This window comes from Protopterus annectens, chromosome 9.part0, assembly GCF_019279795.1.
Source record: "Protopterus annectens isolate FY-2018-M chromosome 9.part0, PAN1.0, whole genome shotgun sequence".
Taxonomy (NCBI): domain Eukaryota; kingdom Metazoa; phylum Chordata; order Ceratodontiformes; family Protopteridae; genus Protopterus; species Protopterus annectens.
The window spans coordinates 1,738,044,416-1,738,059,163 of record NC_056743.1 but is presented as its reverse complement, the minus strand read 5'-3'; positions in this window follow the sequence as shown (position 1 = coordinate 1,738,059,163).

Genomic DNA, 14,748 nt, shown 5'->3' with positions numbered 1-14,748 from the left:
TCCGTGCAATAACTGAGACCTGGTTCAAGGCTCCAGGGAGCACCACTGCAATACCAGGCTACAACTCTTACCACACTTTTTGGCCACCAAACCAAAACCGAAACACTAAAGGTGGAGGAGTGTCCATATTCACCAAGGGTATTCACACCTACTGGCTAGTTGCCCAACACAATGCATCTGAAATTCTCCAGGTGCTGCTATCACTAGGTAAGACAGCAATCCAAACTGTAGCTTGCTACAGATCCTCCACGATGCCCCAAGATTCTCACTACACCTTTCTAAACATACTGGAAAATATTAAGATACAACCAAACAACCTAATAGTGGGTGATTTCAACTGCCCTGCCATTAACTGGGAAAACTACTCAGGTACCAATAACTTTTCCCAACGGTTCTTGGAATTCATAAATTCCAATGCCCTGGATCAACTAATCCATTGTCCCAGCAGGGGCTCCAATATCCTAAACCTGGTCATTACCAACATGGGAGATAGATGCTCCACACCAGTGGTCACCCCCACATTGGTCAGGTCTGACCATAAGCAAATCACCCTTGACATCCACATCCCACCCCCACCCCACCCCCAGTAAGGAAACCTCCATAAAAAACTTCTCCAAAGCCAACTTCATGCTACTCAAGTCAGAAGTGACAAACTTCATGACACCCATGCAGATGGGATCTGAAAGTTTGACTGCTGAATCCTACACTAAGGCACTGTACGAGCACATCCACTCGTGCATGAATCGTGCCATCCCAAATAGAACCAAGATGCTCTCCTCCAAAAAAAGGAAGGCAATCTGGTGGTCCCCTGCCATAATCAAACTATAAAACAGAAGGAAGAACCTGTTGCAGAAAAGAGGAAAATCCTAGGATGCAAAAAACTTCCTTACCAGCCTCAGTAAGAAGCTGAGATCCCTCATAAAATCTTCCAAAGCTAGTTACAAAAATAAAATTGCCAAAGATTCCAAAGACAACCATAAGGCATTCTATAGTTATGTCAAGAATCTAAATGGCAATGCTCAGATCTGATCTGAGCTACAACAGAATGGCATTAAATATACTGATCCCAAGGATATTGCCAATATCCTGGCAGATTGATTTAGTGCCAACTTCACCCCCCTCTCACCCCCTAAAGGGCCCATCTCAATACCAAAAGATTGCCAAATTCCAGTAATCACGGCCACACAGGTAGAAACCACACTCTCCAAAGCTAAGAATACAGCATCCATGAGACCAGATGACATCCCAGGCTGTGTACTACATGAACTACAAAACGAACTGGCACCTCACCTAAGTGTCATGTTTAATCATAGCCTCACCTCAGGCTTCATGCTCACTGAGTGGTGCACAGCAACAGTTATCCCACTCCACAAAGGGGGATCCACCTTGGATCCTGGAAACTACCGTCCTATCAGTCTGACGAGCCTGATCTGCAAGGGCAGGGAATGCATTATCATGGAACTTATAAACAAAGGCATTGGCAACCATCAAACACTGGATCCCACCCAGTCTGGGTTCGTGAAAGGTCGATCTTGTCTCCTGAACCTGATTGACTTCTTTGAATCAATCTCCAGAGCTGTGGATGAGGGTAAGGTGGTCCACACAGCCTATCTGGACCTCGCCAAGGCCTTTGACACCATCCCCCACTCTGGAATCATAGATAAATTTACTAAGCTGGATATAAATCCCTATGTCACTCGATGGGTTGCCAACTGGCTTACTGACAGAACACAGACTGTAAAAGTAGCCGACTCCAAATCCAGCTCGAGACAAGTGACAAGTGGAGTACCTCAGGGTTCAGTCCTAGAACCACTCTTGTTTGGCATCTACTTCTCTGAAGTACAGGCCAACACTAAGGGACTCTGGCTAACAAAGTTTGCAGATGACTGCAAACTGGGAGCCATTACTGAATCCCCAAATGATGTGGATATTCTACAAAAGGGCCTTACAGAAACAGATGCTTGGTGCCAGAGCCATGGGCTCAAGCTTAATGCCAAGAAATGTATAGTTATCCCCTTTAGGAAAAAACATGTACCCATGAATTACCACATAGGTGGCAGTACACCAAACACCAAAAGCGTGATGAAAGTCTTAGGGACACAGGTGGACAGTGGTGTCACCTTCGATAACCACATCTCCACAATAGTCAGGAAATCCTTCTATGTGGCACACCTCATCACTAAGGGCTTTTCATCCAGAAAAAAGGAGGTCATTGTCCCACTGTATTTATCCCTCATTAGATCCATTATAGAGCACAATGCCCCGTTTGGTATGTACCTCACAAGACATGTGCAACAGCTGGAAAGGTCGCAATAATACCTCACTAAAAGAATCATATGCCTAAAGCAGATGCCCTACGCTGACCATCTAAAAAACCTCCAGCTATACTCTGTGGCATATCGTCTACTCATAGGCAATCTCTGCTTAACATACAAGGCCATGTCAAACCCTGAGCTGTTGGACATGCTCCACTTAAAGAAATCCCAGTCCCTCAGAGCCACATACTTCATGGATCTAAACCTTGTCATCACAATGAACAAAACATGCTGGAGGGATAGGTTCCTGACCCAGAGACTCCCCATACTCTGGAATACACTACCCATACATGTCAAGCAGAGTACCTCCTTGGCCCTCTTCAAAAGGAACCTTGACGATTGGATGGGAGATAGGAAATTCACCCCAGGGATCACATCAGTCACCCTGCTAGACAGGGGTCCAAGGAAGTAAAGTTTGTGGGAAGAAATATCCAGGGAATTGTTATGGCTAGGCTTGTATAGGCCCTAGGGCTGATAGCCTAACACCAACCTATGAACCTATGAACATGAGAAGAGAGTTTGCTTAAATATTCAGATGGCCATCATAAGTTAAAAGGTACAATCCTATGTTGTAAATTTTCTTCCTGAAAAATAAATCATAGATAAGATCTGAAAGACTGCTAAGGTCTAGCAGCCATTTTCCTGTGTTTTTGCTTGTCTTGTGTATAGTACTATAATGTATGTACAGGTTGAAAAATTAACGATAAAACTTTGCATTACAGAAATTTTGATAACTTCCATCCCTTACCTCTGTGAAATTAACAATAAAAACTTTGTATTATAAATACTATGATAACTTGCCATCCCTTACCTCTACGAAATTAATAATAAAAATGTTGTATTACAAAAACTGTGATAACCTGCCCTCCCTTACCTGTGTGGAGTTGAGTAAGTTCCCGGTGAAGCAACTTTTTTTGGATATTGCGAGATGCCATCTGCTGAATGCGCATCTTATCCAGGGAATTCAGATTTTGGGTGAAGCGTTCACTGGCCGTCTTGTTCTGTCGCTCGGCCATATCCATTCGCACAGTGCTACTGTGATCTGTAAGATGTTTCCTTACAACAGGCATTTCTTCCTGCTATTTCAACTACATATAAAAAAAAAGAAATTCAATACACTTATTGGGCAAGTACCTTGTTTATCCCTTTTAGCAAAGGACAAGCAGGAAATGGCTGTACATTACTATAAAAAGAAAAATAATCCTTACTGAATTAAACAAACTTTTTTGGGATATTTGGTGCTATATTATTTTTTTCTTTTTAACCCACCTGATTCACAGTGTGAAAACAAAATTCATGTAGTTTAATAATAGATCTGTAAGAAGGTCTATCTTCAATAACCTGTAAGAGTTATGCTGCAGATGTTAGGACTTCTCAGCAGATAAAATTTTCCAAAGCTGCTCACATCCTTCCCTTTCCCACAATGCATCACACATCTTTCTTTCTCCATTTCTGCAGTTTAACATGAAAGATGAGTAAATCCAGAAGACAATGGAAGAGAAGAGAAGGGAAAACTTAACAGGGTAGAAGGATGGGGACAAAAGGTGGAGGCTATGTTATCAAATATATACATTTATCGTATGGCTTTAGCATTAGAAGTACATTACTTCCAGTAATTTCTAGTTGAGAGTCTCTGTCTAATTCTCATGGGTAGCCAGTATCATGGGAACATACCCTTGACAACAGTGGTGCCAAAAGACAAACTGACCCTAGAAACAACATCTAGCTATAAGCAAGTTTCATAAAACTGTTCTGGGAAGACTGTCACTGCTGTGCAAATGGCATCTAAGGTGGCATTATGGGAAAGAGCCACAGAGGTAGCAACTGTTACAACAGAGTGAGGTCAGTGCCTTGCAGGTTGAACTCCTCCAAGATTTTAATGGCCAAAAACAATGTAATTAGTTAATATTCTGGCATGCTTGGTAATCTTGCTGACTAGTTTCAGTAGCATAAAAGACTGGAGATTGGCATAATGGTTAAGGTGTTTACCTTATGAGCACAAGGTGCAGGGTTTGATTCTCATATACGGTAATTGGCTAGGCTTAAAATGGCCCTAAAAGGCAGCTAGCTTAGCACTAATCTATGAACCTATGCAACAGTCCTTGGCTTGCCTTTCCGACTCAAAGGCCAAAACTAATTTACTCCCCACTCAGGAATCATAGAAAAACTCATTAAGCTAGGCATCAACCCCTATATCACTAGGTAGGTTGCAAACTGGATCACAGATAGAACCCACTGTGTGAAAGTAGCTGACTCCAAGTCAGACTGCCGAGCAGTCATGAGTGGAATCCCACAGGGATCAGTCCTGGGTCCTCTCCTGTTTGGTATCTACTTCTCAGAAGTCCAGGCCAACACGAAGGGACTCTGGCTGACAAAGTTCGCAGATGATTGCAACTTGGGAGCCATTATTAACTCTCCAAGTAATGTTGACATCCTACAGAAAGGCCTCACTGAGACCAACGACTGGTGTCAGAACCATGGCCTTAAGCTCAATACCAAAAAATGTGTCGTCATCCCCTTTGGGAAAAAAACAGTTCCCATGAATTACCACATCAATTGTAGTCCACTGAACACAGAAATCGTTATAAGAGATCTGGGAACACAGGTTGACAGCAACCTCTCTTTTGACCACCACATTGCCACTGTGGTCAGAAAGTCCTTCTGTGTGGCACATCACATTACTAAGGTTTTGCATCCAGGAAGAAAGAGGTCATTGTCTCACTCTACCCTTCCCTCATTAGGCCAATCATCGAGTACAATGCCCAATTTGACATGTACCTTACTAGACACCTGCAACAACTGGAGAGGCCACAAAAGTACCTCACAAAGAGTATCCTAGACCTTAAGCACTTGTCCTATATGGACAGACTCAAAAAACTCCAACTATTCTCTGCCTCATATTGCCTACTTAGAGGCGATCTCTGCTTGACTTACAAAGCCATGTCTGACCCAACTCTGTTAGAAATGCTACATCTAAAGAAATCCCAATCCCTCCACACCACATGCTCTACAGACCTCAGCCTCATTACCACAATCAACAGAACGTGCTGGAGGGACAGGTTCATAACCCAGAGACTGCCCATGCTATGGAATAGACTTCCCATACATGTCAAACAGAGCACCTCACTGGCCCTCTTCAACAGAAATCTTGATGAGTGTATGGGTAATAGAAAATTCACCCTGGGGATCACTCCAGTGGCTCTACTCGACAGAGGCACTGGGAACTAAGGTCAGGTGGCACGATGCCAGGGTAATCCTATAGGCTAGGCTTGTAAAGGCTCCAGGGCCATTAGCCTAGTACACACCTATGAACCTATGATCATTCTGTGAAATTATTTGGTTCTTCCCACATTAGCTGTCTGTGTACATCCATATAGTAGTAGAGCATGTATTTCCCAGTGACAGAACACTCAGGTAAAATCAACACAGGCAGGATTATTGATTCATATGATATTCTGTAACTACCTGATGCACTATGGATTATTTCTAAGTGACACATAAAAAAAAACAGATAAGTGTTTTGGCAGAAAGAGCCTGTAATTCAGAAATTCTCTTAGCTGCTGCAATGAGGGTCTTCCAGCATTAGAACTTCAGTTGAAACTGCAGGGTCAGACAGTGGAAGTGTAAACTTTCAACATAAGGTAAATATCTCTGATAGGATGTTTTGAACTTGAAGATGCCCCATAAGAATGCCTCACAGCCTTTCAAAAGAAGTGAGAGGATTGAAATCTAGACTAGAATATAAACTATTGAATGTTGCCAAATAACCTAAGATCAGAATCAAATATTTAAATTAAAGGTATCCACATCCTTATTAGTTGCCAACAGAGGGAAAATCAAAACAAATTCATTCCTGCTATATGTTTTAAGTAGATGGTTTGTAAGGATGATGTGATAATGGAAACTACCATTTCTGAAAAGCATAAATCTGTAGCAACTTGAACTGGAGACGCCAGATGGTGAATTTTTGTGAATGAAGGACTGAGTGACACTTGATGAAAAGATGAGACAGCTGTATTTTAGAAGGTCATAGTCTTGGAGGCTTTTGAAGTAAGAGTGACTGAATGTATGCTTATCATTCAGTGTCTGTACTTCAGTCTTTTATTGCATTTAATTTATGTTAAGATTGTTTGTGTGCTTTCTTGAGCCTGGGCTATGGCTGAAAAGGGGTTAGAGTAATCAGTCCACCTACCTGATTATCAAATTGAAATAAGAAAGAGAATATTTCTGAGTCAAAAAGATGGCTTGAGAATCATAATGGCTTTTAGTAGTCTTGCTTCCTGGGTAATCAGATGAAAATGGGGAAATTCATAAAGGATGACATTTGGCTATGGGGGGTGGGGGTCATATCACCTGCTACACTGATGACTGCATCAGGGAAACATATCTGGAATTTTTGGTGTTGGTGGTAGAAGCAAATAGGTTGCATACTGAAGTGTCCCTCAATGTATTTTATAATAACTAAGTGATGGAGTGACCTTTTATGGGGGACATGAAGACATTGCTTCTATCTGTCAAGTGAATCAATTTCTACAAGAATACTCATCACCATGAGGAACTAATTTCAACTGACTGCCTACTGCCACACCTAATGGACTGTCTGCAGAAATACTGCCACACCTCATAGACTGTCTGCAGAGAGGGTATACTGTGGTCCTCTCTGTTTGTCAATGTGCCAGACTATAGCCATATGGTGTGATGGAATGGAAGGTACTTCCTTTGTTAGATTGTTCTAAAATGCCAAAAGGGATAGGAGAACTGCATTCATCTATAATCGAGTGATGTAAAATCTGGACTCCTGGGGTGTCCAGGTGCCCTAGAGAGTCAGTCTATTGGAAATGAGTCCCCACCACACTGTACATGTATCCTTGGTAACAGTTGCCAGAAAAGTCTGTAGGTTGAAAGGGGTCTTCTTACACAGACATTTTGGTGAATCCAACCAGTATATCAGGTGTAAACTTCATGCTTTGGCTCTCTGGATGGAATATTTTAGTTTTATTTTGCTTTTATTCACTAGATTTGGCCAACTGTGTTTAGTCAAGAATTCCTTTTCAGTGAAGGTCCAGGGAGAAAAGCTCCTCCATATTACAAACATTTTTAAACATACATTCTGTAAAATTCAAGAAATTACATTAAATAATACACATTAAATAATTAGACATACATTTGCTGATTAGGCTGTATTTATATGAAAGGAGAGGCAGCTATTACAGTATAAAAGATACTTATGCATTAGTAGATGTCGAACATTGAGCATTTGAAGAGGTGCATTAGTGCGTTTGTCAAATAGATAATAGATAATGCTATTAGTGCTTAGCAATTAAAAGAAATTAAGGTGAGGGAAAGAACTAGGTAGGGCAGAAAAATATTCAGAGACAATAATGGATGTATAGAGGTGATGATGAACAGTGTCACAAAATAAACCATTCAGGCATAGGTGAAGACTGTTTGCGGGGTATAGGATTCTGAAAGAAGAGAAATGATTTGGAGATAATACCAAGCTGCAGATAACAGTGGCATTTATGTTGGTGATGTACAGAAGAAGATCTGTTGCTTTAATAGGCAAAGTTTTAGTTGTGTTATAACAGACATCTGAATACTGAGTGCACTTAATGGACGGCCTGGAGGTTGATCTGTGGCCATTTGGAACAGTCCAAAATTTGGTAGACATTGGCTCTGATATGAAAGCATAGAAACCTCCTTGGCTCTCTGGTCATCTTTATATGTAAGTAGGCGTATTGGAGGCCCAAATAGCACATTTAGACTCTTCAGTTAAGCATTGAAGGACAGCATGCACCATGACCATGCAAAAGGTTTCCTAAGAATGAATGTGCTTAAGCTACTGAGATGCAAATGGTACTAAGGTCATTTGTTTCTTTTGGTATAGAAAGAACATGGAATAATATTCTAAGTTTTTTTGATTGATCTGGTGGGAAATCTTGATTTTTTTTTGTCTAGGAACTTTTGCACCTCTGACTTTGCCACTGATTTTTATTGGGTCAAGAAGTTCTGCAAATTCAATGACAAAAATCTATGAGGGGAGAAGTGAACTGCATGTCATCTTGTTATGATTTGTTATCTGTTGGTTCCTGGCAATCATTTTTAAGGCTTGGAATGCAGAGAGAACCTCTCCTAAAGGAAACAATCAGGTGAGAAGTCAGGACTTATGTGATCTGCCCTTAGTCTGATCATGACCACCTGAAGATGACTAAAGACCCTGGCATTTGGCTCAATGTCCTTTCTGGGAACAAGACTGCAGAGTCTGTTTCCAGTGCCCTCATGTCACTGTTGCTTTAGACCATGAAAAAAGTCACATACAGCACTGGCTCCTAAGTGTCTTGGAAATGGCATGCGGTGGAGGATGATATATGACAACCACAGCAAAAAGGGTTTGGCCTTGCCCCTCTCTCCATCATATTCTTAAAGTGCTCTATCACATCAAATCTGAACAGGAGGCACCACCTCAATGTTAGAGCCATGAAACACCACTTTGGTATTCTCAACAAATGGTATTCAGTGCAGCCAGACCTACCAGCTTTTAGCATGTCCAGATCCTGCTCTCCAGTACACCTAATACCTCACTGCATACTATGCAGACCATGTGGACCATAAGGTTGCTAAGGACAGACAAAGTGGGTCTTTGACTTTTCTTTTATGTGGCCGTCTAGCAACTCTTCTAGAACTATTCCACAGCATGTTGTTGCTCATCTGCTATGTTTTATGAGGGTCAACTAATTAAGTACCCACAGGGACAATATGGGGTAATAAAAATCCACTTTTAGAATTTATCCATGAGCCCTGATTCCTATTTAAAGGGTCAACAATGAGGCTGTAAGTAATAGGATCCTAATGGAGGGAGATGTGCACATTGTGATATCTAGGCTGGGAGTCTTTGCCCAAATCATGCACACCTTTGCAGGGAAGAAAATCTAGCCCTATTCCCCTCCACACTTATCAAGCTTGATATATGCATAATTTTTCTATTTCTATTTATTTCTAGCACAATATTACAATCTCATCTACCAGTCCATAAAACCCTTTTATCATAAACTTTTGCAATGCCCAGTACTTCTTTACATAAAGTTTTCAAATGCCCTTTTAAAGTCTCTCTTTCCACCACTGTTCAAAATTGTACATGGATTTTCTTGTTTCCCTTTTCAATGCTTTTATCACATAAAGATTCCATGGATTACAATTTTTCTTTTTTCCATATTCTCCAAGAAAATTTTAATTTGAAAAAAAAACAACCTCAAATATAATGTCATAAAATGTCTTTCTATTAATAAGAATAAATGCTCTTACCACATGTACTTGTACACCCAAAAGAGCTATTAAATTGTCTCACATTTCATACCTGCCCATTTCTTTGGCTTTACTTTAAATCCTTACCATTTACTTATATTTTTCAATTTTGTCTGCTACTCCTCTTTTGCCATCTTTTACTTTCTTTGCATATGTTTTCTTTTCATCTCACCACTAATGTAAGTGATACTGCCAGCCCAGCTATATGGAATTTTGTAAATAATCTATGTCATTTGTGAATATTAATATGATTCATATGCTTGTCTTACAAATGTAAGAGAACTATATGTTATGTGTATATTAAACTACTGGTACAGAAGTGTGTGTTGAACAGGGTTTGTACAGTACTGAGCTTCAAGGATGTGTCCACAGTGTACCCTACTAGAAAAGAACAGAAATGTATATAAACTATATACCTGTGCAAATGTATGTTTTAATAGTAGATGCTGGAACATACAGTGTTAACTTGCAAAACTTAAAGAAAATAAGTTGAAATTAAAGTGTTTTATGATTGTGTTATCTCTCAGTTTCAGGTCAGCAGCAGGTCAGCAGTAGACACAATGTCTAGAGCTAGGAGTCTGTGAATTGTCTTGAAACAGAAATAATTACTAGGTTTCAAATGTAAAAGAGTTTTATTGTTTTACGACTTCCAAGTTCTGCAAACTTCTGAGAGATATGTAATTCTCACACAGAGATATTAAAATTCCATTAGTATCTGTTTAGCATGGGATCTGAAGTCTAGTGACAAAGAATGATGTTGTCCAAGCTAACCCAGCAGTAATGTTTATTATTAATTTAAGAACTCTCTCAGAGAGAGACTGGGCATTTTGTACATTATCTTGGACCTAGAAATATCCACTCAGCACTTCTGCCTGTGTATTGTCTGTAAGTAAGACTTATGGCATAGTGTCTTTCTTAGATATAGATGGGAATATAGTAAATATTAGTTTAGATATTTTCTGTATTTATTTGAGTCTGTCCTGCAATGTTGTTTTAAAATATTTCCTGTGATTCTGAACTCTGAAGTAACTGTGTTGATTGAGTATTGTCTTGTTCTTTTATTATTTATTATTAAATATATTTAAACTATCTTTGTGGCTGATATTTGTGAGACATATTTAAGCTCTTAGAGTACTTGCATATGTATTTGGTGACACTGTACAGGCCACTACTAATAGCCTGGCGCTTGGTCAAAAACTACCATTTGGATAATAGTAATATTAGACAGTAGGATTGGTCACCCTTTGCTAAGGGCCTTAGAGTAGCTGATAAAGAGGGGTTGGTGGCAGTGATACCACCTTATAGTCTGGGCAGAAGGGGGGCATAGCTAGTAAACCTGTGCCAGCCTTCTCCAAGAGTGTCTGCGTGTTTGTATATAAATCAAATCTCAAAGTGTGTGTGTGTCAGCTACTTGTGCAGGAACACAAAGCACTGGTTGTACAGAGAGGAAGCTGGAGGTTTTGGCTTGACCCCTCAACTGAGATCTTAACCCTATAGCTGTGCCAGTGGAGAGTCTTATTGGGGATCTGGAGAAAGATGGAGAAACCAGCCCCCAGACTGACTGTGATCTCTGTGTGCTCTTAAGGGAAATTGTACTTTACTGTGTGTGTGCTTGTCATCCTCCTGTTGTGTATGTCCCTCACTGTTGCTAGTGGTGAGGATTGAGGCTCCTTGAAGGACATAGAGGAAAGCTCTGAGATAAGTGATGAAGACACAAATTGGGGGATAGTAAAAAAGAATTCTATTGGTAAAGGGTAAAAGACAGAAAAAGAAAATGTAAAGGAACACGTACAAAAAAACAAAACAGAAAGGGAAGGGATGAAAAATAATATACAGCTAATGGTTGTGCATTGGTGTAATGGTTAAGGTGTTTGACTCACTGGCTAAAGGTACAGTGTTTCACCTTTGGCAGGGAAATTGACTAGGTTTAGGATGGTCCATTAAGGCAGTTAGTTTAGTAATTAGCTATGAAACTATGATCTAAGGAAAAGGGAAAATGAAAATAAATTAGAGTGCTTTCTGTAAATGTGAATAGTATTAAGAATACAGTAAGAAGAATAGGGATTTTGAAGTGGTTTAATACATGTGATGTAGATGCAATTATATTAAAAGACACAATATTAACAAATGAAGAAAGATTATAAACACAGAAACTATGAGAAGAGAAGATAATCTGAAATTTGGGAAATGAGAGATGTTCTGGAATAGCCATATTCTGTAGAAATATAGTAAAGATATTAAATGTAATGTTAGCAAAAATAGTAAGATTTACTATTGTAGATTAAAAATGGAAAGAACAAGTATACAGAATTATAACATATACTTAACTAATTCTAAATAAAGGGAAAACTTATTTCTTTAAATTTTAGACTATGCAGTAATAAGTATTATATTAACAGGATAATTTAATTGTTTATTTAAGAGGCAAGCATAAAACAAAAGGAAATGAAATAAGAACAAAATTAGAAGTTATAAGACGTCATAAGTTAAACATTTGGGACAAAAATTCATGGACTTACAAAAGGTGTATGAACTGAAATTGATTATTTTGTAGTATCAGAAGATTTAGTTATAGGAAAAGGGGATGTAGTTGAAACAGGATTTTCTGATCATCTTGCAATATGGCTAGAGATACAAGAAAACAAGGAATATCAAAAATAAGCAAATGAATAAAAGGATAAATGAGAAAGCATGAAATGAAGAAAGAAATAAATTAGTAATAGAGTTACAGAAATTTTATATTACTATGAGAACATTTTATAAAAATTGGTCTGACTGGTGGATGATATTTAAGGAAAAATATAAGAAATGTTTTTACAGAGACAATATAATATGAGAAAAGTAGAGAAAGAAAATTATAAAAGAATATAGAATGCTATGTTGGAAGACTTAGAACACAGTGATAGAAAGTACTTTGACAAAGAAAATGACTTATATGAAATAAATCAAGCATAAATATAAGAGCTGTTATTTAAGCAAATATATTTTACAAGGAAAAAGAGAAGTATTGTGTTACTAAAGCAGATTAGTAAAGGAAAATGGTAGTGTAATAAGAGAAATAAAACATGTAAAACGAGAAACAGAAAGAACTTAGGAAAAGATTATAAACAGTGTAGTACAAAATGTACAAGAAATGTTTAAATAAAAATATGTAGTGAAAAAACATGGAAAGGAAAACAGCAGAAAAAGAGAATGAGGAGTTAGAAAAGCAGATTTCTTTATGTGAGCTAGATAAAGTTTTAGGACAAGTAAATATAGATTTGGCTGCAGGGCCAGATGGAATAGGGTATGAAATGTATAAAAATTTAGGGTATTGGCACAAAATAAAATAAAAAATAAAAAAATAAAGATTTTGAATGAATTGTTAAATGAAGGCTTTATGTATAAAGAATTATGTAGAGGAATACTTAAATTCATATGGAAGAAGGAAGACAGAAAACAATTAAAAAAGGAGACACAGTATTGAATATTAAGGGTTATAAGAGCTTTATGAAAATAATGCAAAAGAGATTTGAAACTAAAATAGAAAATATTATGGAAGACAGTATGGATAATATAAAGGAGAAGGGTTGTCAAGAATTATTAATGATCAAGAAATTGTGGATTACATTATGAATAGAAAAGAAGGGAACATCATGATACGAGCCTTTAATAAGGCATTTGATACAAACAGACATGAAATCTTTTGGGTAATACTGAAATAATATAATATAAGTGAGAAGGTTAGGAAATTATATATGTCAGCACATAGTAATAGTAAAGTACAAATACTTGTAAATGATTGATTAAGCCAAAAGGTACATATGAAGAGTGGTGTAAGACAGGGATGGGATGTCCAACAAGATGTATACTATTTGCATTAGTTATGAATGTGATAGTATGTGAAATAAATTACAAAATATAATTTATATAATTTATACATTTATATCTTAAGCTTTTAAAATCTGTTTATCCACGGGAATATTGGTGTCCATAGTTGTATGCATTCTATGTTAACTAGTTACAGTGTGTCTTTAAAAGAATTGGCGGTACTATTGAATTGATCAAGTGACATGTAATGCGAGATGCGGTTTAGTATATAAGGATATTTTACTTTTTAATTTTTATCTGATGAAGTCTCAATTATAATAACAGACGAAAGTACTTATCCTGATTTTATCATATTTTTGATTTAATAAATAATTTATTTTATCTTCTGGATTCTTTGGATTACCACTTGCTAGCAGTTTTAATAGCAGCGTTTTGCTTCTTTAGAGGTATAAGAAATAAAAAGGTACATGTTCACATCAAGTGTGAGTTATCAGATCATATACATGAATTATTTTTTATACCAGGAAAATAGAACTGCTAGTACATGACAGCCTTATTTTTTTTACTTATAAGAAAAATAAAGACTGCAACTTAACTTACACACTCTACATATATTTGTTTGGGTTATAGTTACTTCACTAATAGAGTAAGCTCAGTTTATAAATCTTAATCATTTTCAAGAATTCAAGATTGCTGAAACTGAAAATATATGCAGCTTTGAAGTGAAGAACTCATTATAATGGACACCTAAGGTGTACTGTCACAACATGCAAGATAATCTTCCCTCTTGGTTCATAGTTGGAGAACTGATAATTCTAAAACTGGATATACTGATATAGGTTAATTTTAACCTCCAGAATAGGACATGTTCCACTAAACAATTCTTCCCTGATATATCCTTTCTTAAACATTAAATGAAGTTTCAGTTCATTTTCCTTAGAACAATGTGTCTGTTAAACATTTTTACCTGCTCTACATTTCTTAGCATCTCTCCTGGAAGTAATGAACAACATATCTGTATTAGCATTGTGAGTTTTATATTTCAGTTTGGTCTTACTTCAAAACAGTTCTGATTTTAGATTTAGATATTTGAAGCATGGGAAATGGCTTAGTAACAGTGCAGATGATTCATCTCTGCTATCTTCTTTAATAGGGTCTTCCTGCTGACTTCTCCAAGGACTGAAGAATATGTATGCATTGAAATGAATACCTTTGTGATGCCCCTGCACTGGCCCAGTAATCAAGGAACCTCAATCCTCACCACTGGCAACAGTGAGGGATGTACACAATGGGAGGATGACAAGTACACACACACACAGTA